A 22886-nucleotide genomic window follows, 5' to 3' on the forward strand; every position below is an offset into this window, starting at 1 on the left:
TTTTTTTGGCACCAGGGATCAAACATGGGATCTTACACTTTCAAGGCAGGAGGCAGAACCACTGAACTAAAACCCTGGCCCCACAAATTTATTTTCGCCCAGATAGCTACCCTGTTGTCTTAACCACTTAGTGACAATTATACCTCTTCTGGGAACTTCATTTAAACTTTATTACAATACATAACAGGGGAAGATAAACTACTATATGTCCTGAACCAAATCTGGCCCACAGCCTGTTTTTGTAAATAAAGTGTCACAGTGCATAGCACCACCTATTCACTTGTGTATTGCTTTGCACTACAAATAGCACTGAATAGTTGCATCTGAGATGGTTTGACCTCCAAAGCCTAAAATATTTAACTCCCTGGTCCTTGCCAGCTCCTAACATAGAAGAAGGACAAGAAGAAGGGATGGAAGAAAAAGAAAGAAAAGATATTCTGAAAATAAATTTAATTCTCTTGGCATAAACTGTAGAGAAAAAAAGTATTTTAGGAGAAAAAATAGAAGCAAGATTGTGGATTTACTCCCCTTTTGTATAGTCTTCTCCCTTGGTAGAAACTTTGATGCTTTGTATCATTTCTATATTAATTATACTTTGGCCCACTTTCTAAAGACCTACCAATCTGTCATCATTTTTCTTGCCAGGCTAGGCCAGAAGTCCCTACAGAGGCTTTCAGTCTCATGCTACTGAACAAGGTATGGGATGGTCTCAGGGGACCCCTTGTAATCTGGAAAGCTAGGGTTCTTTTTTTAACACATCCCTTCAGGATGCTATGAGCTACCACCTTTCCAACCTCCTTCTCTCCTATGGGATTGACAAGAAAACCTTCTAAACCAATGTTATAATTATGTTTTTAAATGTGTTATAACAGGAACTATAAATTTTTCCCCCAGGAAGTATAGTGTTTCTTCCTTTTAAATATTAAACAAAGGAATTTCCACTTTGGTTTCTCATTGAGTTACACCACCTTTTTAATGTTCCAAATGTTTTCCCTTCTTTTATCAGACACTGCAGTTTTCTACAAGTTACTAACTAATCTCCTTAGGCCCTTTCCAGCCATCCTGAGCAGGCCTCACCTTCTTTCAAGGAAGCTATGAAGTACCAATTACCAAAAGGCAAAAATTATGCTGAATATGAAGACAAGGAGAGCGATTGGAAGCAAAGGATAAAGTTTCTTTTGTATGATAGCCATAATATAGTGATAAACTCTAAAATATGTCACAAGTATTTAATTTACTTTATAATGTTCAGTTTTAAACTCTCAAATTCCTAAGGCATATGAAGGTACACAGAGAATGTGACATGGTGGTACACATTATTAAAACACTAGAAGTGAACACTAAGTGAAGAATATTTATATCCTTCAAAGAATCTTTACATAAATAATTTTATTTGATTTCTAAAATAATCAAATGGGTAGGATTATATGGAAATTGAGTCACAGATAATTTACTTCATTTGTACTGAAGTTCATTCATTTATTGTGCTGTTGGGACTCAAATCTAGAGCTTCATGCACACGAGGCAAGTGCTCTACCACTGAACTACAGCCCCAATCCTCATGTTTTATACAGTTGACACATTCATATCATCCCAAAGATACATACATTACACCGTACGTATACGGGTAGAAACTCCCCTCTACCTCTTACCCCAACTATCCAGTTTCCTTTCCCAGGAGCAAGAGCTACCCCCTGTTCCCAGCACATCTTCCTGGAGATACTTCCTTCTTTTTATATAAACACTTTAATATATTCTTTGTTCTGAACCTAGATCTTTTCTCTTAAGGACGTATTCAGCAGGCCTTTCATATCAGTATATGGTGGACTTCTTTGTATGGTTTCATAGTATTTGAAGGATAAACTTTTGTTTGTTTGGTTGGTTGGCTAATGTGCTGGAGATCGAACCCACGGCCTTTTGCAATGCTAGGCAAATGTTCTACCACTGAGCTACACCTTTGGCCCCTTAATAATTTGTTTAAACAGTTTTATTGATGGGTTTTAAGATTGTTTCTAATCTTTATTTTTTTAATGAGTAATACTATGCTGTCATTTGCATTTGTGTAAATGTATCTGTTGGATCATTTTTATGTTTGAGCTGATAGGTCCAAAAATATGTGTATTTAAAATGTTCAGAAGTGCTGGATGTGGTGGCTCATGCCTGTAATCCCAGCACTCAGGAGGCTGAGGCAGGAGGACCGCTGGAAGTTTGAGGCCAGCCTGGGCTATAAAGTGAGTTCAAGACCAGCCACAATTACATAGTGAGACCTTGTCTCAAAAACCAAAACTAATTAATTAATTAATTAATTAAAATAGAATGTTCAGAAGTATTGTGAAATTTTCACCACAAGATTAGGTAGAGATTTTAGGTGACTTAGCCAAGACTGCACAGGTAATACTCAATGAATTTAAAGTAGAGCAAATGTTTCCTAATGAGAAAAACAAGAGGCATACAGAATGGCATAATGCTATAGCTACACATTTTGGGGCCATTGATCCTTTGTGAAATATAATGAATTGAGGCATCTGCAAGAGAAGAAAGGAAGACCCTCTCTTCTTCCTTCCTCCCCTCTCCCATTTTCCCGTCTATCCCCTCCCTTCTCTTCTTCTCTTCCTCCATTGTTCCACTGTCTTTTATACTTGTTCCTTGAACCTCAGAACAAGTGATGCATTAACCTCAGCAAGCCTATACATGGTTTACCTCCCCTTGGCCTGAGTTCCTCTGTCCCATAGATTACTGAGATATGGGGCTCCTCTTTCTGTACGGAAAGAAACTAAAGCTATGTACTTCAAAATAGAGAAGGCTAGGAAGGGAAGGGGAATAAGTTGATGAAGACCCTCCAAGATATTACAAGTCATCAAAGTGCTCTTGGCTACCTGTACCCTTACTGAATTACTTGCTTTGCTTCATGAGCCACTGTCTGGGGTGCTGACAACACCCTTGTGGCCTGTCATGGCAGCCTTTCTATTCCTGGGGCATTAAAGAATCTTGGAGAGACATAGGTATGGTGGTGCACTCTCTAATCCCGGTACTCAGGAGGCTGAAATAGGAGGATCTCAAGATCAAGTCCAGCCTGGACTACACAGCAAGACCCTGCATCAAAAAGCAAAACTAAAAACAAAACAAAGAAAAAATAATGCTGCATAAAACCAACCAGGGATTCTGAACCGGGGTGAACAGAGAAAATCAAGAGAAGCAAAGTGACAAAAGGACAAGGAAAGGCTACTTAGGCAAATGATTTGTGAGGGTGGATGAAGAAGGAACAGGGACTGTTATCTGATTTGGTATTGTTGACAAATCATCATAAATACTGTCCCCTTCATTATAAGGGAGTGCACACTGTCCTATGCTCTTCATTATTGTAAGCATATATCCCCTGAGGACTTAAAGAAAAGTGAAGTGATAGGATGTGGAATGAGTTATATCAAATTTCTTGAGTGGGTAATTTTAGAAAAAGGATAGACTGCCATTTGCCTGGGCTGGTTCAACTATAATTCTGCCAAAGACTGGGAATAGATTGGATAACCTCCTGAGGTCTTCATAATATTTGAAGTTAGGACTTCAATGAAAACATTCATCCCACTATTCTCTTTATCTCTGTTTGAGCTTCAGGGCAGCCTGGATTTAAACTAAAGTAACATCATAGGCTGTACTGATTATTTTGTCCTACCTAAAGTCAGTTGCCTTCAAGTGTTGTTTTAATACACCCAAAAAGTTAATAACTTTCTCAACCTGACACTTCTTTCCCTGGTACCATCAAAATATAATACAGAACATAAATTCAATGTATTTCATTTGTTCCTTAATGCTGCACTAGAACTGAACAGTCTGCTGTTCATATGATAAAGTTTTTTAAAAAATATATTGTTTTAGTACAAAAACGAGAAACATTTTGATTTGTATAAAGTTTAAGTATAAAAATATAAAGTTCTTTACACTTCTATACTTGGCTTCATTTTCATTTTTAGAAATGATAGGTTTTCAAATTAGAACACATAATATTGGAGATTAAGCCAGAGATTCCATAAATGCTAGAATATATTTTCCAATATTTTAAATGGCTTCATTGGCAATGCAGTTGGCTTTGTCTGCCCGTCCGTGATTATAATTACTGCTGCTACACAGACACACAGATTTTAAGCTGCTGCACGTGGGGTGCTCTTGCCTATGAGCAGTCAAAGCAATATTCAGATGTCAGGTCACTAGACATAGTCCCCAGGGACTCTCAGTGTATCTGTTTCCACATATGTTTCCCCCAGACCACTGAAAAAGTAACCTCTTATGTCCAAGGGTTATCAGATTCTGCTTCTGAACACTGACTCATAACCCACCTGATCTTCCAAGCTTAGGGAGCACTTTCAGGTTCTACATCAAACTTTTCTATTCCAGGACTGTGACTCAGCTCTAATCCAAAGTCCATTTGAGAAAAGAAAACATTTAAAGGAAACAGTAGTGTCCTTTCTCCTAGACCACTGGTTTTCAACATTTTCTGTTCCTTATATACAGCTAACATAATGATCATTTCTCCTCACACTGTAGTGATTCTCTGCCAAAGTCTGGGTGGAAAAGGCAAAAGGGCATATTGACTTCTGCTCCACCCAAAGAAGCTTATCAAAAGGGGGCACAGTGTGAACTTTATAAAATTCCCCAAGTTTCTAATATTTCCTCTTGACAGGATAGCTCCCATGGACCTTCCCTCATGCTTTCGGTGCACCTGAAGGCTAATAAGCATGAATAGATTCCCTGTACCTGCCCTTAGCATCTATTTGAATTCAGCCCATGAAGAGCACCAGCAAGAGATCAGATGGAGTGGTGTACAGTTCAAGGTCTTTATTTTCCTGGCTCTCTGTGGGGTACTTCAAGATGGATTCACCTTTGACTAAATGTCACCACTCCTGTCAGACAGCCTTCTCTGGACCAGCCTGGCTCCAAGTTTCATTCTGGTAATAACTCCTTCTTCCCACCTCGTTTAGGCCTGGAAGGATATCAATATCCCTATTACTGGCCCCACAGTACTGTGCTATCCCTTATGGTGTCCCTACACCCTACTCACACCTTTGTAAAGACTCCATTTATCAACTCAAATTACCTTCTCTTTACTACAGAGATCCTAACTGGTACAATACCCATCTTCCATCCCCAAAGAAACTTTACTCTGAGAAAGCTAAATACTATGTTCTAGGTTTTTAATCGATGGAAAACATATACATTACCTATATGAATAATATTTATCTTTCAGAAACCACTGTTAAATATGTGGCTCAGTGTTTCTTTTGTAATTATCTGTATGATTTTTTTCCCCGGTACCGGCAATAGAACTCAGGACCTTGAACTTACCAGCCAGGCGAAGCACCACTGAGCTAAATCTCTGTCCCTGATTTTTTAACATATATTTTTAAAACTTTAAAATTATCCTTCTTTTTTCAATTAATGAGAATTCTATAGTATAAATCCCATAACCTATGCTTTCATTACTTGACACCAAGAAGCTCACAGCTAAATTCATATATGCCAGGATGAACACATTAGCTTAGATTTTTACTGTATTTATTTTCCTTCCCTTTCTATAGAACTTGGTAATCTATTTTCATTTTAATGGCCATGTTAAACATAGGTCTTTAATTGTAACCATTTTGCAGTTAGAAAGGCCACATGCCACACATACATGTTTGTTACATGTCTTAATAATTACTGATTGTGGCACAGGTTATATTGTTGTGGGTAAAAATTTTTTACCATTGAAAAAAGACTATCAAGGTTCTTCCAATAAGCAAATACCATAATCAGAGAATTTCTTTGTAAAAGAAATATAAATTGAATGTAATGGGTATGTCTCTGATATTTTTTAGCTCAATCTTATGTGTATGGGATTTATCTTTGTCATTGTTTGCAACCAAATTCCTATTTCCATTATGTATAGTATTCCAGTGTTCAATTGCATCTTTTTCTTCAGCTGTGCAGTGGCTACCCTTAGCTATTTGCTCTCTCACATGAATTTCTGAATAATTTGCCAAGTGTTTTTTTTAATGGAAAATAAACAAAATATTGTTAGAATTTTCATTAGAATGGCATTGAAAATATAGATTAACTGATGTCTTTATAAGCAGTTTTATCCGTGGAAATAATATATTTCTCCATTTATTTAGGTCTTCTTTAACATCTTTTAGCAAACTGAATGATCTGGCACATAAATGCTTGACTGTATTTATTCCCAAGTACTTTTCATTCATTCTTGCTATGTTAAATACCTTTTTCATGTTGTACTTTCTAATTGTCGCTAGTGGTAACAGCAATTGTAGTACTAATAATGTCAATAACAATAACTAACAAGTATTCCATGGACACAATATGCCAGGCACAGGTCTACATGCTCTACCCTTACAGCAGGCCCTGTCATGTTAAATAATGTGCCCCAAAACACACAGCTAGCAACCTGTGAGGCCAAAATTGAAGAGCTCTGGCCCCAGAGGACATGCCTACTCTGTTCTATATACTCAGTTTTCTAAGCTTGCCATAACAAATTTCCACAAGCTTTAAAAGAGCAAAAACCTATTCTCTCAAGTTATAAAGACTAGAAATATAAAATCCAGCAGGGATGTGCTCTCTGGGTTCTTACACACCACTACCACCACCATCACTCCACCCCACCCCACCCCAGCACAGGAGAGCAAACCCAGAGTCACTTTACCACTGAGCTATAGCCCCACTCCTTTTTCTTTTTTATTTTGAGACAGAGTTTCCCTGGAGGCTCTAAGGGAGAATTCTTCCTTGCCTCTTTCAGCTTCCAGGGGTTACCTTGTCTAGAATCTGTTGTCTTCACATCTTTTCCTGTGCACATCTAATCTTCCTCTACCTCTCTCATCATTGGGTTTAGGGTCCACTAAATCCAATGACTCTCCAAAAACCTGAAACATCTATCTTGCTATATAAGGTAAGACTTATTCTCTTCCTATTATAAGGTAACATTTACAGGTTCTGAGCATTAGGGTATGCACATATCTTTTGGGAACTATCATTTCAGACCAGTAAACCTCTACAGAAAATCAACTCACTCTGGCATATTACATACAAATCCACCAATGTGGCTCTATTTTTTGATCAATTCCAATAAATGTTTATTAATTCTTTCAAGTTTTTATTGTAGATAATCATACAATCTGTGAATTATGCAAACCTGCTTTTGCTTTTCTGGAGAGTCCATATTCTGCTGTGCATACCATCCTATTGATATCATAAATAACAAATGTGTTATGAGTGTTTACTAAGTAAAAGTACTGAATGATACAGGGATAAAATATATTTAAAAAGACATAGCCTTTGCTCTCTCAAAAATATGATTGGGATATGGTTTGTGTATATGAAAAAACAAACAAAATGGAACAAGGTTCCAATTACCTTTATGGACTGACACTTTATTTAAAAGAATTGTGTTTCTTCTGCCCTTAAAACGTGTGCCAGCTGCCTTACCCCAAGTGGGTTATTTGTTCCTGATTCTCTACTCTGTTTTTCCCCTCTTGTTCAGAACAAATGTTCAATATCTGGTGTGTGGTCTGACTCACTAGTATAATGATATTAGAAGTAAACGGAAAAGGAAAAGCAAAGCAGAAGCTTGCCGGGGAGCAGCAAAGAGATAGCTATAGTTGTCTCTCCACCTGTTAGGGCTTCTTGTGTCTTCCACCGTGGGCTGCAGAAGACTCTGAAAACCTTACCCAAAAGCTTATTGCCAGGCTGAAGATTCTGAAGGAATGTAAGACAAATAAATGATACACTTCTCACCCACTCCATATATATATGACCACTGTGTCTATGTCATGGCACTCTGCTGAAAGCATATACTATATGCTGTTAGTCACACTGGCAAACAGGCAGAAGAGGTATTTGGGGTGATGTTAGATAAGGTCAAGCTCTGAAACTGAAAATAGAATTACATAAAAATAATGCCATATACAGAAAGAAAAAAGATCATTGGCCAATGCATTAGTAGTGAGATTGGAGTTGTTTTGTTTTGTTTTGTTTTTTGTAGTACTGGAGATTGAACCCAGGCCTGTACACTGAGCTACATCTCCAATCCTTTCTTATTTTTTTACTTTGGACAGTGTCTCACTAAGCTGCCCAGCCTAGACTCAACCTTGCAATCCTCCTGCCTCAGCCTCCCAGAGTCCTAGGATTACAGGTATGCTCCACCATGCCCTGCAGACTATTGTAGGAAGTTACATGACAGGAAGATGTGGACTGGCAAAGAGTTCAGACAAGGATTAGAGAAGCAGCCCCATTGGCCACTGTCATGCTTTCCTGAGCTTGCATTATTAGCTCAATTTCCAGCCAGTTTCTTTGCAGGAATCTTTAGCTACTTATCCATACATAAAGTGGACATTTTACTTACATTAGAAAGCATAATCCCTAAACCCATTAAATTGGGCCCATGCAAACTACAGCTGGTCAAACTGCAGGGACAGCATCAAGAGGATGCCTCTGACATCTCTCTGGAATGAGACCTTCCCTTTTCTGAGGATGCCTCCAACAGTGACCCTAACACGCGGCACCACAGTGCTAACTCTACACAAGGGAGAATGCCAGAAAACACACTGAATATTGCATATCACTACAACAAAATCCCTTTGGAACTTGCAATAAAAATAAAATATAAATAAACATTTTCTTACTTTTTTCTCATGCTCCAAAGACTTTTCTGAGGCCCCAGCACTTGCTCTCCACTTTGGAGAACATGAATGGAAAGCAGGAAAGGAGGGAAACATTTACTGGCCTCTGGAAAAGAAAAGAAACCTTCCCATAATCTACCACATAATCCTACTAACTACTCCATGGGGGAGCTTGCATATATCTGACTTAAAAATGGCGGCTCAACATAATTAAAGACAACTTGCCTCTTCCCCACAGCTCATCAGTACAGCTGAACTCCCAAGTATCTCTGCAGCACTCTGCATCCAGGTCTCTGGGCCTAAGCTAGAAGTCACTGCTGCTGGTCAGCCAGGTGGTCCACAGAAGTAGGGGTCATCTGAATGGAGGCTGAAACCAAAGAAGTGAAATGGGACTGCAGGTGTAGCTCAGTGATAGAGTACATGCTTAGTATGTGTGAGACATGAGGTCCCAGGTTCTATCCCCAGCATCACAAAAAAAAAAAAAAGTAGAAAAGGAACATGTAAGAGGAACAGAAAGGAAGGAGATGAATGAAGCCAACAAAGACATGTTTAATATGGGAGAATCATCCACTCTTGCAGTAAATCTTCAGCCAAACCAAACCTAAAACAAGTAGGTCATACATCTAACATAAGCCCAATGGAGTAGCCACAAAAAAATACATAAGGGGCTGACATAGCTTAGTGGCATTGCACCTGCCTGGCAAGCACAAAGGTCCTGAGTTCATTCCCCGGTACCAAAAAAAAAATTAATTTTTTTTTCAGTACTGGAGATAGAATCTAAGGGCCTCATGGATGCAGTGCTCAATACTGAGCCACTCACCTAGCCTCATAACCCTATTTATTCAGGTTCCCCATATAGAATCTCATCATTGCTGAATTTTTTTATTACATAGATGAAAAAAATGAAGTAGTAGTGAAAGGTCACCAATAGCAAAATGATTACACATAACAGCACTAAATTAACAACATCCTACAAGAACACTTTAGGAACACAAGGCTTTCCCAGTTCATATTTTTCATAAAGAGTCTTTCTTTTTTTTAATTAAGCAGCAAAACTTAAGGAGTTTCTGCTTCTCTAGTGAGAAGGTATTGATCTAATTAATCTGAGTGGATTGTCTGAGAGAGCCATTTACACACTGCTGAAGGGTATGTTTGCTTTCCCAGCAAACATACCCTTCCACATCCAACAGAATTACTAGACAAATAAGGTTTTTAGAAGACTTGGAATTTGACTTTAAATCTGGGGAAACTTCTTTCCAATAAAAATCCCGAAAAGATCCACAAGGAGGTTTTGGAAGGCTGTCATAGAGGTCTCAGAAGAACTTCTGGATATTTGGTACTTCCCTTTGTTTACTATCCCAACTCTCTATTGGGACCAGAGTAAATATGAACATATTACCAGCTCTTTGCCTATTGTGGTGCCTAAAATGCCATGATTTTTAGTCTTCTTTTGGCTATGGAGACCCATTTGTCATCCTGTCCTCTATTGAATTTGCATCTTTATCACATACTGGTTTTCATTTGAGCATGGTGAGAGCAAGATCTGGTGGAAAGACTTCTTAGAGGCCTTGAACATCAGATAAAACATAAGAGTGGTAAATAGTAAAGAGATGCATCCTAAAAGGGAAACTAAGAGGGCCTCAGAGTAAATGCTCCTACTTACAATTTTCCTTGGGTCTGGTTATGGCTGATGGATTCACTCTGACTTATACTTAATCTAAACTATTACTTCTTGATAGATCAAGTAGACTGATAAACTTAAGATATGTACCTACATGGAGTAATACTTAGCCATGAAGAGTGACAAACTAGAGACATTTATAGCTAAATGGATGCACATTGAGGCCTAACACTTAAGTGAAATAAATAGGACACACATGTGTAAATACCGAATAGTTTCTCTGGTGTGAGAAACTGAAAGTGTAAATAAGGATCAAAATGTATAATAGATAATGTGACATAGGAAGAAAAGGTGTAAAGGAGAACTGGGAGGGGTAGGGGAAAGGAAAAAATATGAGAAGAGGAAAAAATAGAAACAGTCTTTGTAAATAGGAAGGGGTGGAGGGGGTTGAAGGGAGGCCAGAGGAATGGGGAAAAAATAAGAACCAAGATATATCACGTAAAGGTACAAATTCCCAATGATGAATGTCATCATACTGTATACCTAAAATGTACCTATAAACTTAATGAATAAAAAAAAGATACATACCTACAGATATTGGCATTTAGAATTTCTCAAAACAAAACAAAAAATTTTGTTTGCTGCATTTCTCTGTAGAGAATTGCACTAGCCAAATTAGTCTCCTCCCCCTCTCTCATGCCTAGAATTTCAGATCAGCTTTTCAATACTATGTCTTGACTATCTGAGAATTACTAGAATGCTTGAGTAGAACCACTACTAAGAAGACAGAGAAAAATCAAGAAACAAATAAAAGCTGAGCGAGGTGGTACACACCTGTAATTCCAGCACTTGGGAGTCTCGCGCAGGAGAATTGCTTCAAATTGGAGGTCAGCCTGGGCTATGTAGTGAGACCCTGTATCAAAAAACCTAAATGAATGAATGAATGAAAATTTTTAAAATCTTTAGAAAATAGATATTACAGAGAGTAAGAAAAAAATTTCAAAACAGTATCACAAATATCCTCAGATAAATAAGAAATATAATTTATGCCTAAAACAAAAACATAATGCTCTGAGAAAACAAGAAATCACCCTTAGATATTTAAATTATGATTGCAAAATTGAAAAGACATTAAATAACAAATTAGAAGATAAAATTTAATGTATTTTCCCACAAAAATGGAAATTTTTTAAAGATAAGAAAATTAGGGACAATCCAAGAGCTCTATATCCAACTAATAGGAATTCCAGGGAGGAAAAAAAGGAACTAAGGAGGTTATTACAAGATTAATATTTATCAGAACTGAAATAGTTCACAATTGATGGGCCCATGGCAAATCATAAAATTTCAATCACCAAAGATAACCAGAAGCAAAGTTAACAGTGAAAAATCAAAGTAGGAATAAATATTTGTGGCTTACATCAAAATAAAGGACATCAGCTGGAGCTGTCCATCTAATCACCTACATAGCCTCTCCCTGCATGGCAGCTGGGTTTGAAAAGAAAGTGATAAAAGCCATCTATGACAAACACACTACCAACATCATACTAAATAGGGAAAAACCAAAAGCATTTCCTCTAAAATCAGGAACAAGAGAAGGGTGTCCCCTTTTCCACTCCTGTTCAATATAATACTCACAACTTTAGCCAGAGCAATAAAGCAAGAGGAAAAAAAAATAAAAGAAATATTCATAGAAAAGGAAGAAGTCGGGCCGGGCATTTAGCTCAGTGGTTTCACCACCTGTTGTGCAAGTGCAAGGACCCAAGTTCGATCCCCAGTATGAAAAAAAAAAAAAGAAAATGGAAAAATATTCCCTTTTCATAGATAGGCAGTGCGAATATTGGCAAAAATGGTCACGTTACCAAAAATGATATTTAGATTTAATACAATGCCAATCAAAATACCAACACCATTCTTTACAGAACTACAAAAAAGTACTAAAATTAATATGGAACCAGAAGAGACCCAGAATAGCAAAAGCAATCCTGGGCAAAAAGAGCAAAGCAGGAGGCATCATGACCTCAGATTTCAAGTTATACTATAAAGCTACAGTAATGAAAACAGTAAGATACTGGCACAAAAACACATATGTGGATAATGGAACAGAATTGAAGATGCAGAAACAACCCCAGGCACATTCAGCTATCTGATCATTGACAAATTGGCTAAAAGCATATGCTGGAGAAAAGACAGCCTCTTTAATAAATGATGCTGGGAATACTGGTCATCCACATGCAGAAGAATGAATCTAGACCCATATATCTCAACCTGTACTAAAATCAAATCAAACTAGATTTAAAAATCTAGATATTAAAATCTAAACACTTAATCTGCTAGAAGATAAATAAGGTAAAACTCTTAAAAGACATAGGCATAAGCAAGGACTTACTAAATGGAATCCCAATTGCACAGGAAATAACACCAAGAATCAAAATTTGATCCTATCAAATTTAAAAGCTTCTGTACAGCAAAATAAACAACTAACAGAGTGAAGAGACAACCTACAGAGTGGGAAAAAAAATTTGACAGCTATGCCTCAAAGAGAGGACTAATATTTAGAATATATAAAGAATTCAAAAAATTAGGCCTCCCAAAATAAAAGACCTCATCAAATAATGGACAATTAAAATAAATAGACACTTCTCAAGAGATGAAGTACAAATAGGCAATAAAGTACATGAAATAATGCTGAAAAGAAAAAGTACAAATGGTGAATAAATACATGAAAAAATGTACAGCATCTATGGTCATTAGAGAATTGCAAATCAAAACAACACTGAGATTTCATCTTATTCCAGAAAGAATGGCCATTACTAAGAAATCAAATAATAAAAAATGCTGGTGAGGCTGCAGGGGAAAAAGGAACTCTTCTACATTGTTAGTAGGAATGTAAGCTAGCACAACCAGTATAAAAATCAGTACAGAATTTTCTCAGAAAACTAAAACTGGAAATTCCATTCCACTCAGCTGTTCTCCTTTTAGGTATCTCCCAAAAGAGTTAAAGACATCATATCACAGTGATACATGCATACCCATGATTATAGCAGCACAACTCATAATAGTTAAATCTTGGAAGCAGCCTATATTTGCATTAACAAATGAATGGACAAAGAATGTGGTATTTATACCACTATTCAGAGTAGTAGAAGCACCTTTCTGCCATAAAGGTTAAATTTGAGTCATTTGTTAGAAAATGGGTGCACCTTGGAACCGTAATGCTAAGTGAACTAAATCAAACACAGAAGATTAAATATTGCATAATTTAACTTATATGAGAAAACCAAAGTATAAATAATTTAAAGAGCAAAATAAAAGACATATAGAAAAGGGGAGACAGACTATATAGAGATGAGAAGAACTGAGGATGGAGGAAGATGGGAGGAAGAAGAGGGGGAGAGAAAATGAAGGGGAAGTAAAAAAGATCATGATGCAATATCTAGATATACCAATTGTATATCATGAACGTATACTAATGAAAAGGGGAAAAATAAAATAATGCTACTAGAGGGTAGGAGCTGCTAATAATCTATAGGAAAAATATACAGAAAAAAATAGCTATATTTACTATTTGCATATAACATTCTTATAGCTTTAAGTGATGATTTAATTAAGAAAATATGTGCCAATTATCTGACAGATCAAATTGAAGGGAATTATGTAGAAACAGAAGCTGCAAAAGAGCTAAGACCCCGATCTCTGTAGAATTTAGCCAATACCTAAATTCATTTATCAAGAAAGAGCTGGGTCGGGGATTTAGCTCAGTGGTTCTGCCACCTGCCTTGCAAGCGCAAGGTCCCAAGTTTGACCCCCGGTACCAAAAAAAAAAAAAGAGAAAGAGCAGTATAAGTCTGTCACTAGGAAATTCAGAGAAAAATAGTCCACAAAAATGTTAAAATGTTGAAAGTGTTTGCTTCTAGGTCTTAGGAATCAGGGGTGGGAAAAGATGAAAAGAACTTTTCACAATAAGGCTTAAAGACCTATTTAACTTTTTAAAACATACATATATTTCCTTATCAAAACAAAAATTATATTTAAAAATTTCAATTGAAAAGTTGTAAATATTGCCTTAGAAACAAAAAAAGCTCTAGTATGGGGCTAGGGATGTAGCTCAGTAGGAGAAGACTTGTTTAGCATATAGGAAGCCCTGGGTTTGATCCCTAGCACTAAAAGAAGAGTGCTACCATCTGCTAAACATTCATTAATGATTCCTGTTGTTATTATGTAGTAAGAGCAGTCTTGGGGAAGGAAACCAGGATTTTGTTGTTTCAGAAACTTTTGCAAAAATCAAGCCTTTACCTAATCAAGTTAACAAAGAGATAACTGCATGGAATATCCATAAATAAGCACACACAGCAAGAATTTAGTGGCCAGTGGTAAAACTGTACTGCAACAAGACCAGAGACCAGAGATCAAAGATAGTGAGGAAGTGGGGTGGGGGGAGAGAAAGGGGACAAACACGGGCTGGGATGCTGCTGCATGCTGGCAATTTGTGCCCTTTGAGAAGCGAGGAAAAGTTATTGTGTCTTGTCCTTGCCTTTTGATTCCTTCATCTTCCCTGCTTATCACAGAACATCCTATTGAATTATTCATCCTTCTGGTTAGCTTGAAGGTAGGTACAAGCAGTCTGGTGACCAGAATTTATTTCCTTTACTGCAAACTAAATGATTTGCACAATAGCCTTGGGTGAGTGTGTTTACTGTGTATAAATCCCCCTGAGCTGATGAGCAAAGCACTTATTGAAGAAAGAGTTTGAAACATAGGGGCCCATGAAGGTGCTGTCCTGGGAGACTCACTCTCAGCAGCCAGAGCTTTCCTAAAGCTCATGACTTTCTTATCTATAATGAGATCCACAATATCCACCATCTGAAAAGCAAGTGTGCACATCATCCAAAATATTTAGTCTGGGCCAGTCAAATCTTTACATTAATTGATGCACCCACTGTTTATGGTCCTACCTGTCTTCCTACCATCTCTGGAAATCAACTGTGTCCTCAAACCTGAGGGGGTCATATGACTTGAGTATCCAGTAAGCATATCGCTATCATCAGTGATCAAGCCAGGGATCAGAACATGATTCAAAGTAGAAGAGCTGCCCCCAATTTTACCCAGCTACAGCTGAGTTGGAAGAGAGGGCTCTTTGCTACTCAGGTCCCAGATGTGTGGCTGACAGAGGTACTGACAGCCAAGTGCTTGATGTGGAAAAGAGGCCAATGCAGGATACGAGGAGACTGATGAGCCCTGGTGGAGAGCCCGACCATATCCCTGCCCTTCTTTTTCATGAGAGACAAAAAAAATACCATTTTGTTTACGTCTATTAGCTTAGTGTCTACTCCTGGCAACTGAAAAACTTCTAATACTGGCACAATGTGTGATTGATTTGCAAAAGAGTGCAGAGACTAATTCTTCCAGATTGTGGCCTCCTGCAGAATATGTGTATGGTGAAAAGCAGGGCTTTTAGATCAGGCCATACCTGGCTTGAAACTCAGTCCCAATACCTACTTCTAGAGGGATCTCTTAAACCTGTTCTCTTATATGTATTTACAGAGTTGATATGCAAAGCACTGAGCACAGTTCTTGGCACAAAGGGACTTTTTATCTCTTTATCTCCCATGTTTGTCCCAGAGGTATTCTTTAGGTGTGGCAATGAGCTTGCCTCATTTCCTTAGAGGAAAAAGATGCTATTTGTTTTCTGTGTTCATCACTGGATTTAATTTCATTTGCAAATTTCAGAATGTTCTGAATTTTTATGAGATTGCACTGAGGTCAGCAGTTTAAATTATGATTCATATTGTGACTGTGAATGATTAGATTATGATGAATAAATGTATGTATAAAACATGCTGACCAGTATCTATAATAGAAAAAAAATATTTATAATTCTTACCATAGGAATTTCAGTCAAAATTTGTAGTCTAGGAGACTTCAAAGCCTGAGGTTGGAGCCTTATCCACTTAGTAAACTATGACCAGACATCCTGGGCCCAAGGAGCCATATTACAACTGGGAACTCCCAGGAAAAGATGTCAAAAAGGACAAGAGGTAAGGCCAAATTGAACATCAGAAGTGGCACAGTTGGGTGAGGCAGTGCAGGGGTTACCAGTTTTTTTCATGGTTCTAAGTAGAAATAAGTTATGCAGCTTTAATCCTGTTAAAAGGCCAGCACACCATTTGCAAAACAAAATATTAAACTGAGCCATTTATTCAAGTGGCCAGAGGGCAGTTAGTAACATTGGCTCAGAAGAAAACAACTGACTGCCCTTAGGCATTTAAACTATCTTGGAATAAAATTCCTTCTTCTATGAAGGGAGATTCTGAGATGATATCTCTCCCTTTTCTTTTATTGTGTTCTCAAAAAGTCTGGTTGCTAACCAAAGTCACTGAACTGACAAGCTCTTATTCTAAGACAATTTCTACTGAATTCTTAGTCTCTAGTATTGGTTTAAAAGGTTTAAACTGGAATCACATACATACCATTGAATTTAATTCAGTAATAAATGACAATAAACTATTGAAACTTCCAACAATTTGGACAGACCTCCAGGAAATTATGTTTGTAAAATAATTAACCCCCAAAAGGTTACTGTGATCATTAACTGTGATATGTTCACTTGACTCCAGTAGGAAGTGCCTAGCAGATTAGTGAAGTTTTGGGTGTGTGTGTGGATGACTGACATGTATACCAGCAAACTAAGGAGGGAGGACACCCTGGATGTGGGTACCACCGACCAATAGGCTTGTAGCCTGGACAGAAGTAAAAAAGAACAAAGTCTCCCCATTTTGGAAGAGTTCCAATCTTTGCCTTTGGAGTGAATCTTCAGGGTTGCAATGCAGACTTACACCGGCGACCCCACAGTGAGCTTCCAGGTGTTTGACCTTCGACTGGTTCTGCATCCTTGATCCTTCTTGTGCTGAGGCGTCCATCTTCCTCAGGTCGGCCACTATGTCCTGGGTCCTCTGGCTGTCCAGCACACTGGAGGCCACTGTGGACCCTCTCACCTCTGATCCTGTAAGCCTACCTAATAATCCCTTTGCATAAATACAAATATTTTATATTGATTCTGGTCCTCAGAGAACCCTAATACAGTTACAGACTGTATGATTCCATTGTATAAGACATGTTGAAAAGACAAAATTTTAGGAATGAAGGGCAGATAAGTAAGTGCTTGCCAATAATTAGGGACTGGGATGGGGAAGGAAGGAAGAGGGTGTAGAAGTGCTCTATAGCTTGACTATAGTGGTAGATACATAAACCTACATGTGTGATAAAATTACATAGAGAGGCTACAGTTGTAGCCCATTGCTAGAACACTTGTCTGGCCTGAGCAAGGCCCTGAGTTCAATTCCCAGCACCACAATAAAAAAATTTTTAAGGTGATAAAATCACATTCATCTAAACATTCCACAAGAGCATATAATAAAATTCTATATTTAAAAATTCCATATCAACTGCCAACTTAAAATCAAGAGTTTTTGGTAAAATAACAATAGAATATATATATATATATATAAATTATTATATACATTCCCAGCCCAACAATAGAATAGTTTAAAATAATAAATTATGTATTTATTATAAAGGTGGATGTTGATCAAAGGACACAAAATTTCAGTGTAAAAGGAGGAATAAGTTCAAGAGATCTATTGTACAACATGATGAGTATTGTTAATACTGTATCAGTCTTAAAAATCACTAAGACAATAGATGTTAAGTATTCTCACCACAGAAAATGATATGTGAGGTAATGCATGTTAATTAGCTCAGTTTAGTTATTCCACATATAGAAGATACATATTAATGCATAAAATATTTTAAAATTAGCTAAATAAGTAATGTTCAAATTAAATTTTAAAAACTATAAAACACTAAGAAAATACAAATAGATGAAGAAAATGTCTTGTTCACCTTAGGGCTCTAAATGTCTACGTTTGACATACTTGTCATTGTCACCATCTTTGCTGTTGGTATCCAGCCTCTGGCTTCTGAAACAACTGATTCCCTTTTTTGGGTCCCTTTCCCTACTGTGTGCAGGCTTGTCATGACTATCACTGCAAGCATTCTACCCTCCTCCTACCAAGTTACTCAAGCAAGGACCACTGGATTGTCACCATCTGAAATTAAAGCAAAACATCTCCAAGTTGGAGAGCTGCTGAGCAGGGCAATAGCAACAGAATTGCATTCAGCTGGCTCCAGCTCTCTTTGGCTGCTCTAGTTCTTCCCATTCATGTATCTGGTTAAGTTTTCCTTCACACCTATGAGCTACCCCAAGTCCTTTCCGAAGTTCCTCCATTTTATCTTTTCCTTTAAATCAGCAGTCTTAGGCAGTTTGGGCTGCTCTAACACAACCATAGACCGAATGACTTAATCAACAGAAACTTGCTTCTCACAGTTCTGGAGCCTGGGAGGCCAAGAGCAAGGTGCCTGGCAGATCTGGTGTCTGGTGAGAACACTAATCTCCCTCAGGAAGACTCCACCCTCATAACCTGATTAATTATACCTCAAAAGTCCCATCCCCTAGGATATCACACAGGAGATTTAGGCATCAACATGTGAATTTGGGGGAAACACAAACATTCAGTCCATAGCCTTTCCCAGGGTCTTCTGATTTTCTTCAACCAAAGAACAGTGATTGATTGAATCTAACAGAAAGGCATAGTATTATAAAGATGTCAATTATATCTAAATTAATCTGTAATTCACACAAAGACTCAACAAACAAGATCACATAAAATTAAAAAGCCTTCATGCAGGCAGAGGAGACAACCAACAGAGTGAAGAGACAACCCAGAGTGGAAAAAAAATTTGCCAGCTACTCCTCACATGGGACTGGTACAGTGGAACCTTGACTTACGAACTCTTCAATCTCAAGGGCTGGTTGTTACTGAAGTTGGTCAATGAAGGCTCAGGCTCCTCTACACAGCCTTCAAAGTCTCTCTCCTGCATACAGGCAGATCTCAGTGTCCTTAGTGAGACATTGGCCCAAGATTTCTCAATTAACCCCACACAGGAAAGGATGTTGTAATGTTCCTTCCATAACTCCTTAAGGGTTAAATCTGTATCTGAGACAATCTGGAAGCACAAGCAACTGGCATTCAGGTCATAACTCAAGACTTTGGTCATAAGTTAAAATTAAAATTTTGGTCATAACCAAAGTTGTTCATATATCAGGTTGGTCATAACTCAAGGGTCCACTGTATCCAGAATAAAGAACTTTAAAAAATTAGACAACCCCCCCCCCCCAAGTTTAAAGACCTAATCTAAAAATGGGCATCTCAGGGGATTTAGTTCAGCGGTTCTGGCACCTGCCACGCAAGAGCGAAGTCCAAGTTCGATCCCCAGTACCAAAAAACAAAAAACAACAACAATAAAAATGGGCATCTGAAATAGATGGATATATCTCAGATGAAGTACAAAGAGCAATACATGAAAAAATGTTCAACATCACTGATCATTTGAGAAATACAAATGAAAACAACACCGAGACTCCATCTCACTCCAGAAAGAATGGCTATCATCAAGAAACCAACCCCTCCCTCTTCTCGTGCGGCCGCTCCGTGAGCCACGGGGCGGGTAGGCGGAAAATGCAATTGGGCTTATCGGCCATTTCCCTGTCTGACCAGCAGCCTGGTGGCCGGAACAACAATGGAACGGGAGCCCACGGGCTGTGCGGACGGAGCGGACGCCGGACGCCGTGTTGGCGTCAGGCACTGCGGCAGCCGCGGCGTTCAGGGACTCGGCGCCGCAGAGGAGTAATAAAAGAGACTTTGAAAATGTAGAACTAGGAGTCACAGGAAAAAAGAAGAAAGTCCTAAGGAGAGTCATCCACTTTGTTAGTGGCGAAACAACGGAAGAATACAGCACAGATGAAGATGAAGTTGAGGGCCTAGAAAAGAAAGATGTTTTGCCTACTATTGATCCTCTGGGAGTGGAATTGCTGGTTCATATGATAACTTTAAACATGCCAGATTGTTTTCCAAAGTAGCTATACCATTTTACATTCCTGCCGGCAGTGTTGTGTGACTTTCTTGGAGGGAAGATTGCATCTGTTTTGGGCATCAGCACCCCCAAAATACCAATAAGCCATTGATGAGTATTACCGGATGAAGAAGGAGGTGTGTCTCCTTTTTGTATTTTCTTGATTCAACTTGTTTGGCTGTAGACTTAGTGGATTGGATAATGAGCATATGCATCCTCTAGCTGCCCAAATAGGGGTGGGATCAAACCCAGTGTCTTGAGGATGCTAGGCAAGCGCTATACCCCTGAAGATAGCTCTTTTAGTTTATCAAATTAAAATATATTTTAGAATCCTTTAAAACTGAAATTTCTGGGGAGAGGGTAAAAAAATTAAGATGTGTTATGTACGTGTACCAATTTACTGCAATGAATGTAATCAACATGTGCAGCAAACATACTAATAAATGTAAAAAAAACCCTGGACTTTCCTTAAGATCCAAAAAAAAAAAATAAAGAAACCAACCAATAACAAATGCTGGTGAGGCTGTGGGGAAAAAGGAACCCTTCTCCACTGTTGGTGGGAATGTAAATTGGCACAACCACAATGGAAATCAGTATGGAGATTCCTCAAAAAACTAAAACTAGAGGTTTCATTTGACCCAGTTATTCCCTTTTTAGGTATCTTCCTAAAAGAGTTAAAGACATCATACCACAGTGATACATGCACACTCATGTTTATAGCACTGTAACTTATAACACCTAAATCTTGAAAACAGCCCAAATGCCCATCAAAAAAATAAATGGATAGGGCCGGGGATTTAGCTCAGTGGTTCTGTCACCTGCCTTGCCAGCACAAGGTCCTGAGTTCAATCCCCAGTACCAAAAAAAAAGATAACTGGATAAAGAAAATGTGGTATTTCTATACAATGGAGTACTACTCTATGATGAAGAAGGATAAACTTGAGATGTTTGAAGGTAAATGGGTGTACCTAGAGACCATAATCTTAAGTGAAATAAATCAGATACACAAGTTTAAATATCACATTGTTTTTCTTGTGTGAGAAACCCAAAATGTAATCAAGGAGCAAAACAGAGGATATTGGAAAGTAGGAAGAACTTGTTCAGATGAAAAGAGGAATAAGTTGGGGGTGGGGAGATTTTTCAAAAAGAATTGGAAACAGAGCTTTTGTAAACCAGGAGAGGAAGAATGGTTAAAGGACAGGGAGAATGGGGGAAAAAATTAAGATATATTACATCCAGGTACAAATTCCACAGGATGAATGATCAGTATGTATGGCAAACATGTATTAATAAAAAAATTAATCTGTAATTCAATATAATGCAAACCAAAATCATAATAGAACTGGAACAAAGGGGTTGTGAAGTTCCTCCTGCCAAATGGCACTCAGCTTGGGCTGCACATAGTATCATCTGGGAGCTATGCTTTCTGCTCCCAGGCAATTAAATGGGCACCTCTGAGGCTGATGGTATTGGTGTTTATTAAAGCTTTCGGGATAATTGCCAGCAACACCAAGGTTGAGAATTACTGCTTAGCTTCTGAGATCAGACAAGATTGGGTGTGTTCAGGGTGGTATGGCCATAGGCTACTACAACAGAATAAGCAGGTAAAAATAGCAAAAAATCTTAGGAAAGAAAAATGAGTCAAGTATATACAATTGAAAATATAGATTTAGCTCAGTGGTTCCGACGCCTGCCTCACAAGCGCAGGGACACGAGTTCGATCCCTGGTACCAAAAAAAAAAAAGAAAATATACTAAAGGTGGCCCTTCAAATCACTGGAGGAAAAAATGAATTACTCAGTGAATAATGTGACTAACTAGCTAACCATTTGGAAAAATAAAGCCATTAAATTCTAAATCAAATATTAAAATAAGAAAATTGAGCCAAGTATGGTGACACAGGCCTATAATTGTAGCATTCAGGAAGCTGAGGCAAGAGGGTCCCAAGTTCAAGGCCACCCTGACTACCTTGTGAGACCCTGTCTCCAAAAACCAAAAAAATAAAATAAGACCATTAAAACTATATGTTCCTTTTGCCTGTGTAGTATTTATTTATTCATCTGTTAATAATATTCCAGTTTTCCTTGAGAAACCATTCATCTACAATTTTTGATCTATTTAATTGGAGCTTGAAATTAAAAAGATAAAAATGTTAACCTTGCTGGGTGTGGTGGCTCACATCTGTAATCCCAGCACTTGCAGGAGGATCGGTATTAAATTCAAGGCCTGCCTGAACTACATAGCAAGACCCTGTCTCAAAAATAGAAAAAATAATAAAGAAAATGTTAACCTTTATCAGAAATTAAAGAATATAATAAAAACAATGACTGTCGTAGGCAGACACAGTGGCTGCTCTTGAGACCAAAAGGGCTTCCAAGTTAGGCCACCCTGGGGCTCAGAGGAGCCAAAGGGAGTCGGTGTGTCTCCCAAGGACCCCAAGAGTCAGCAGTCTCCCAAATGCAAGTTTATTGAGTGTTTATCACATTCACAGCAAATCTCACCCCCGGCATAGGCTGGAAGCCGGGGGGCCGTGCCGTCGGTGCAGCTTACCCTCCACCAACATGCCCTGAGAACACGGGTGGGAGCGGGACGGGCAGCACAGGAACTCGAGGCCACCCGGACAGCTGGGGAGAC

At 38.3% G+C, this 22886-nt stretch overlaps 1 long non-coding RNA gene across 1 annotated transcript in view; it reads right to left on the bottom strand.

The window, feature by feature from the left end:
* The window catches only part of LOC110344060 (uncharacterized), a 115993-nt gene that overhangs the window by 89079 nt on the left and 4028 nt on the right, over nucleotides 1–22886 (bottom strand). Inside the window, exons 3-4 of the long non-coding RNA XR_015450330.1 lie at nucleotides 11116–11208; nucleotides 8664–8766 (exon numbers count right to left, since the gene is read on the bottom strand). This is a non-coding gene — a long non-coding RNA (uncharacterized LOC110344060). The remainder of the gene's footprint in view (nucleotides 1–8663; nucleotides 8767–11115; nucleotides 11209–22886) is intronic.

Source organism: Heterocephalus glaber, unplaced genomic scaffold (assembly GCF_053883595.1).
Source record: "Heterocephalus glaber isolate CG9 unplaced genomic scaffold, H.glaber_assembly_v1.0 deba00000942, whole genome shotgun sequence".
Classification (NCBI taxonomy): Eukaryota; Metazoa; Chordata; class Mammalia; order Rodentia; family Bathyergidae; genus Heterocephalus; species Heterocephalus glaber.